We start from the raw sequence: 7,216 nt of genomic DNA on the forward strand, positions 1-7,216 counted from the left end.
GCTGTGTGTTTAAATGCAACCAAGTGCACATACCCACTTGGCTGTCTCTCGCCTGTCATGCTCCGGACTCGGCCTTCATTATGACGCCATCTAATCCAATTAAACAGCATCACCCTGAACCACGCGCAGGACACGTATATTACCCCGCTCTTTTCTCTTTCAAGTCGCGGACAAGCACACTTGGTTTTGGGTGAAAAGGAGAGTCAAGAGCCCTTCCTAATCCCGAGCAGAACGGTGGAGTGATTGAAAAGTGGAAGAGCACCCTCGTTATAAAAGTCCTCCACAAAGTTGTTTTCCTTTTCTTTTAAAGCTGAGGTTGAGGTTCCGTGGAGGCTCTCTAAGTAGGCTAATTCTTTCGAATGATTAGTTCGTTTTCTATTTTGACTAAATTGATTAAAATAGGGACAAAGGTGGGACAAAAGTTTGCTTTTTTATCAATGTTAATTAATTCTGCTTTTTTTGACGTCCTAGGCCTACTTTATATTATAAATATCACCTTTCGTTGATATCAACGAGTGGATGATAAAGTTTGATATTATTGGGTCAACCATCATTAATAAGAAAAGAGCCTTCATCACAGACTTTATTAGGTCCACATGCATAACACAGCAGGCTAGGCCTTTTAAAAGTGACAGGTCATTGACATGCATCAACTTTCTCTCAGGTGTAGGCCTAAATGGGAATAAGTAAGAAAATAAAAGAAAGTGCAATTTTCCACCTTGAGTTTTTTGACATCAGGCGAAGTTTGCATTCTTTACATTGTATCCTATTTGCCATTTGCCATAGGGGGGTCTATTTAAAACGAAAGCCACTTTAAAATAAGGTCTGCACTAAGAAGATATCGAAAGTTACTGACACATTTTCTGGAAACGATGACTTCATCTATTTCCCTATGGCTCACAATGTGTCCATACACTATTATTTTCGCTGAACTTTCTCTGGGTCAATATCCGAGTCGGTTCTAGTGGCACCTTTGCTAATGTATGCAGTGTTGGTGTAAACATTGCCGTTATTATCCGTTATTTAATTCATTTTGGGAATCTTCACTATAGGAGTTGTGACAGGCGAGGCAGAGGCCAAGTGTGAGCAGAGTCACACCTCTCGTCTCCGCTGTACAGCTCTGGACTCCAGGAGCCCGTGTAATGAGGGTACCTGTGGGGCCCCTCTTGGATGCAGAGTAGCTCTCACCTCCACCGCAGCCAGTCAGAATATTTGTGCGCAACCACCTTCACTCCCTGCGCTCCCCTGGGCAGCGCCTGCAGCACTGTCTTCGCCAAGGGTTACTATATTCTATGCACGTCTTTTTGACAATGATATAATGTGCATATATAGTGACTCTGAGGTGTGTGTGTGTGTGTGTGTGTGTGTGTGTGGGGGGGGGGGGGGGGGGTTCGGTGGCACTGTGTTCTCTTATTGAAGGGTTGTCCGTCAAACGGTCAGAAAAGGTGCATTTTCCATCAGCAGACACGTTGATTCTGATGATAAATAAAAGCATTATGCATAACAACAATTGGAATATCAACTGTCTGACTATCTTCCCAGAGGAAATTAATGACTATAAAAATAACTTGGTGACATTGGTAATTAATCACCTAATGCACCCACTTAAGCCTCATAATCAATACAAATGATGCATTTTCCCCCTCTAATGGAATATGTGGGGTATAAATCTGTTAGCATCCCGTATTACCATCAGCCATCAGTTATGCTAGGTAAATATTGCCACCTCTGTAGGCTTGGTGTCACTAAGATAGATTGTCGGTGATAGTGTGTGGGATATGCTGTCATTTACCATGGCAAGTGTCAGGAAGGGCCAAAAGGTGGCCGTCCCCAATGGAGCTGGCCTAATTATACAATTAGTCTTGTGATCGGGACAGTCCACGGCTCAATATCCTGTGGGACACACAGACACATTATGGCTGTCATCAGTATCTTCACAATAAATACAACAGCTTGTGCTGGTTGGCGAGCTGCAAATGGCTTCTTAATACCAGTATAAAATATGAGTCGGTGCGCGTCATTATTTGGGTCCATATTGAGATTTAATCGTTATGAAAAACAACAACGAATGACCATGGTTTGGCCAAGAGTTTAAGCAATAAGTGCTCTACCCGGCTGCATTAATAACATAGGTCATCTTGCTATTCAATCATTCATCTTCTAAACCTAATCTGAGGCCTCCATACACCAGCACCTCATCTCTTTGAAGCTTTGGGTCAGTTGGAGACCTCCATATCTTATTGCCTATCCAACCGGATTTCCTTTCGGGCTTATCGCTGGTCAGTTGGAAACATCAAGACTTCCATATTTGCTTCTGCCCATCCACTGCCATCTGTCATTGCCAATACCAAGTTTGCTTGAAAGACATTGGCGTGGGGCTTGTGATGTGTGTCAGAACCCCCATGCACCGACACCTTCATACGGCCAGAGGGGGGTCTCCTCACCGCCTGGCTGGTAGGCCGGGATGAGCTCTGCAGCGGTGGCTCCGTGATGGACACTCTCCTTGGGCTTATCGCGTTGGATTAGAACCTGCAGATCGTGTGCAATGGGGATGCAATGAAGATGTTTGGTTACAGCAGTGCTTAGCAAAGTTCGCAGACATGACGAGAATAAGGAGGGCTAGGGCACTGCAGAGCATGGTAAAAGGCAGCGCCTGATCCGATCCCCATGTCTTTCACCTCTTGTTTGGGAGGATGTCTCCTTGTCTCGCGAGGTGATTACGCAAATGTGTGTCTGTGTCTCTGTGTCGGTACGTCAACGCTCTTTCTTCTGGGTCTAATCCAAGGTAGGAGCCCCACTCTCCAGCTGAGAGGGGATGACTCCTACCACAGTGGAAGCTGACCTTCTCTTCAATAAACCCGCAGATGCATTTGGTGTTGGCCCTCTGATGGTGCAGGCGTGATCATTTCACAAATAATCCCGGTGTGATGCCCATCTGGGCACAAGGGAAGAGGTGATTGTTGGAAAATGAGCAAACAGACTATGTGGGGGAAAATCATATAGCCCAAAGCCCAGAGATTGCAGATACACTGAAATCTGTTTTTTATCTGAATTCCCAGGCTCTGATAATAATTTCTCTAAATACACACAAACTACATTTAATTGTGAGATTTCCATATATTTCTAATACTTTTTTAGTGCATTATTCTTGTGTCCATTTCTACTACACATTCTGAAAACATCTTCATTGGTTGTTTTTGCTGTAATGAAGTACTTTGCTGTAATTTTTTGCTGTAATAGTCATCCGAACAGAGATTTCAAAATGTTCTGCGGTTGGGACGATGTAAAGCAGCCTTCCTATTACATTACACATGGGTGCAAACATACATGTCCAACCTTAAAAGTCCATCTGCTTCCCATTGGTACATTAGAGTTCAACCTTTTCCTCCACCTGGCCGCCCTAGTTTCCTAGAACGTTCAAGCCTACATCCTGCATTTAGGGGCTTTTAGAAAAGCCCTGTCACTCAATAAGAGACTACTGGGGTAGCATACTTACGATTATCTGCACTCTGGGCTGTACCTTATGGCCGATGGGCTGCATGAGGGCCAGGTAGCAAGGCCTGGCACCCGTGGTTGTCCGTGGACGACCTTGCTCCCTTCACCTACTGGCTTGGAGTGGCTCCCAGTCCTGGGATGGGGCTTTGGACCGGCACCAAGTCTCTACCCCCACAGATGTTACTAAGCCGCAAGATATTATGTCAGTTCTCACAGACGGTCAGGACCTCGAATGATGTATCTAGTGCTTCTGTTAGTGAATGGGTGTAAAGTAAAAGCAAGGAATTGATGTACAGTAGGAAATTCTGTGTGACATTTTGGAAAAAGCAGCATGGCAACGGATTGATTTTCTTTTTTTCTTTGTGAAACGACTGACATTTGATTTAATTTTTCCTAAAATGGTAATCTTTGTTGTAATTGCTTACTGCCGAACATCTCAACATTCATTTCAGAAAAATAAATGAAAAGCATAAAAAAAGAGCCTAAAACCTTCCTAAAACACAGAATGCATTCTTAATGCCTAATACTTAGGACATTTTAGGTTATTAAATTGGCTTGATGTGAAATCTATCATTGAATGTATTTACTTATATTTTTTGTTTAATATTGAGGATAACAAAGGGAAAGTTAACGTCATCTGGGGATGCCAAATACTGTGACTATAACTCATGCACTACAAATCGTGTGCTATTTTTAGAAACAGAATGTTAAGGCTTGAATGTGCATACAATTCAATTAAACACTAGTTGCCTTTAAGAGTTATCAGTTAACTTCTAAATTATCAATTTGACTGATAACGATAAACAAATAAATGATGATGTGTTCACTGAGTAATTGATTTAATGGCGTTCTTATGGAACTATTAAAACCAGGTACAGGTCACTCCTCTAACCCCCGGCGCGCCCATTGTCGGATGCTTAACTACCGGACTCCTGTTTGGAAAGACATCGGGGCTAATAGGTGAAACCGCAGCTGCTGAAGTTGAGAGTTGATCGGAGTCAGAGTTCTCGATTTGGGCAGCTGTTAATTCATTGTAGGCCAATAATATAGTGAGGCCTACATTGATAAAATAATGTTTTTCTTCAGTCTTAAATTTAGGCCTATGCATTTTCCTAAAAGTTGCAGTACAATACTAAGAAGGCCCAGGTCTTTGCATACAGCTTGACGCACATTAAATAAAACATGGTTGATTTGGTCGGATAAGGCAATTTTATGATACTAGCGAACCGGCCAGAAAATGCTTGTAAAATAAAAGAAAAGTATAATAAAATGGCATTTCATTGTTTTCCAGTTTGAACAACAAAGAAAAATAAAGATTTGAAGAAAAGTAATATATAATGAGTAATATATTAAGTGACATTTTTATATTTTGAGTTTTAAGATAGGCTATAATATGCCTATATACGAACGAATTGGTAGAGGGGGTTTTAACAACACAATGAAGAGTGGCCATAAATGAGAAAAAACATTGGAACACTGAATCTGTTTTCAATAAATAGCCTATATTTTTGGTGATATTTAGCTTTTGTTTTATAACTTCACTGAGCCTAATAACTAACAATCTCCAACATTTTTCGTTTCTCCGCATTTCGAACAATGTGTCTCATGATAGAGGGGTAAATAGGGTTCATTCAAAATCTTAAAAAGACAACAACTTGATAATGTGTCATAAATAAACCTATCACACAATTGGCACTTTTTTGTTTCCAATGCAATATCTAAGAATAAATATACAGTTCCACATCTTACTGTATGATTGAATATTGCAGAGACCAATAGTGGGCCAAGATCCTCCTCTTATTGTAACGCTGTTTAACTTCAGTTATTTAAAATATTTTTCCAAATACAGCTCTAGCTGTACTGTATGCTGTATTTGTTTATACTGCTCGAGCATCACAACCCCCATCTCCGAGAGACTGAACTCCTGCCACAAGGTGCAGCTGTGTTTTTGTGGGGCACTCTGTCACACCTGCTCTTCAGACATAAGAACGCGACACGATTTGATCAACTTCGAGCTGACAAAAACATGTTGGTGAAAACTGCGACAACATTTTCGCTGGTAATCGCAGAAAGGCAAAAATGGATGGGGGGGTCGTGGGAGGGGGTGTCTGAAAAGTGACAATGTTATTCTGGCCACCGCGCCATCAGAACCAAGTCTGCCTTCAGCTTCTTTTAACAGAAACATTTTCAACTTTCTGACCAGACGGGATCACCCCCGCACACCATTTGACCGGCTTTGTTCTACCAACATTCAGAAAGATAATGCTTGTAAAGTCAGACAAGACAGCGTTTGTTTTGATTCCACGGTCGTCCGAGAAATGATCATTCAGTCCCTTAAAGGGCGGAATGGAGGAGAAGCAGAGCCGTTCTCCCCTCGACTCCCGCTTTGTCCTTTCCCCAAAGTGGCGTCTGGATGTCTGACTCCGCCGGTTACTGATTTGCAGGCAGTATCTTAAGGTGGCCCATGTAAGTGATTTTCACGGACATCCCACTAAAGGAGAACAAATCGCTGACAAAGGAGTTCCTTTCCTATTCAGTAGCGTCGTTAGGACAACCAAAAAGTATTTCTCAGATAAGTTCTACTTCAAAGCGTTTCTCGTTGAAGGGTGACTGCTTCACTCCTTTTATTAAGTCCCCCCTTTTCATGCTGCAGGAACCATCTCTTTGGTTATTCTCCATCTTGTTTATTTTGCAACATTAATGGTGCTCTTGTTTTATAAATGGAGCCTACATGAGTAAGATACACTCCAGCCCACAAAAGCAGCGTTGTGCAAAGGACCTTAAGACGTGGGAATAAATTGTGGTTCGAGAAGCGTAAGCGGTGACTTGGACTTTCTATTATACTACTGATTTTATACAACTTATATGGCTGCAGTGGCCGCTTGCCAGTAGGGAATACGAAGCAGCTGTATTGGCCCTTCTGCGAAGCCAAAAGTTAGCACTGTTTGGCTTTTATGGGCATGACACTCAACAAAAATAATAAAATGTGTGCAACTGCAACCTTTTAAATGACCCCATTTTCACGTTAAAGCATAGCATAAACAAAATCATGTTTTGCCTTAGGGTCAAATAAGGTCAAGCAACATGAGGTTATTAAAACGTTAATTAAAAAAAAAACACCCCTGTGAAACTTGATAGGCCGTCAAAATGTAGCCTACTTCTGGTCACAAATCACCCATTTGAAGCAAGGATATTGTGGTCTGCGATTATAGTTCATTTAGTTGCAGTTAGCGGTTTTCATCTGGACATATTCAAACGCGAGCGTCTCACTGCCCAATTGCCATAGAAATCCTAACGCGCCATGAAGAGCGTCAATAGAACCAGCCTTCCGCTCTGGAGCAACAGCCTTTGAAGTGGCGTTATACTGACGTTGGTCAATTTTGATTCTATAGACGGGGACAGGCACCACTTTGAAAGTGAGATTGTGCGTCGTTTTAATGGAGTAAATAAGAAGGGTCTTGTTTTATACACTCTATACAAGGTCTGTCTTATTGTTAGATGCCTTTTATCTTTTATTTTTTCCCATGAATGATTCATGCCTCGGTTGCTTTGTGGTGTCCTGCCTTTTGGAGGCTACGCCGTCAGGGGCCCATAGGTTTGTCTATTAGGCTGGTGATTGGTTTCATACCAGAGACTGTTTGGCCCATGTGCAGCATAACAGTCAGATGTAATAACAACAACAATTGCCAAAAAATAACAAATACGTTATGGGCTACATGTA

Source organism: Gadus morhua, chromosome 20 (genome assembly GCF_902167405.1).
Source record: "Gadus morhua chromosome 20, gadMor3.0, whole genome shotgun sequence".
Classification (NCBI taxonomy): domain Eukaryota; kingdom Metazoa; phylum Chordata; class Actinopteri; order Gadiformes; family Gadidae; genus Gadus; species Gadus morhua.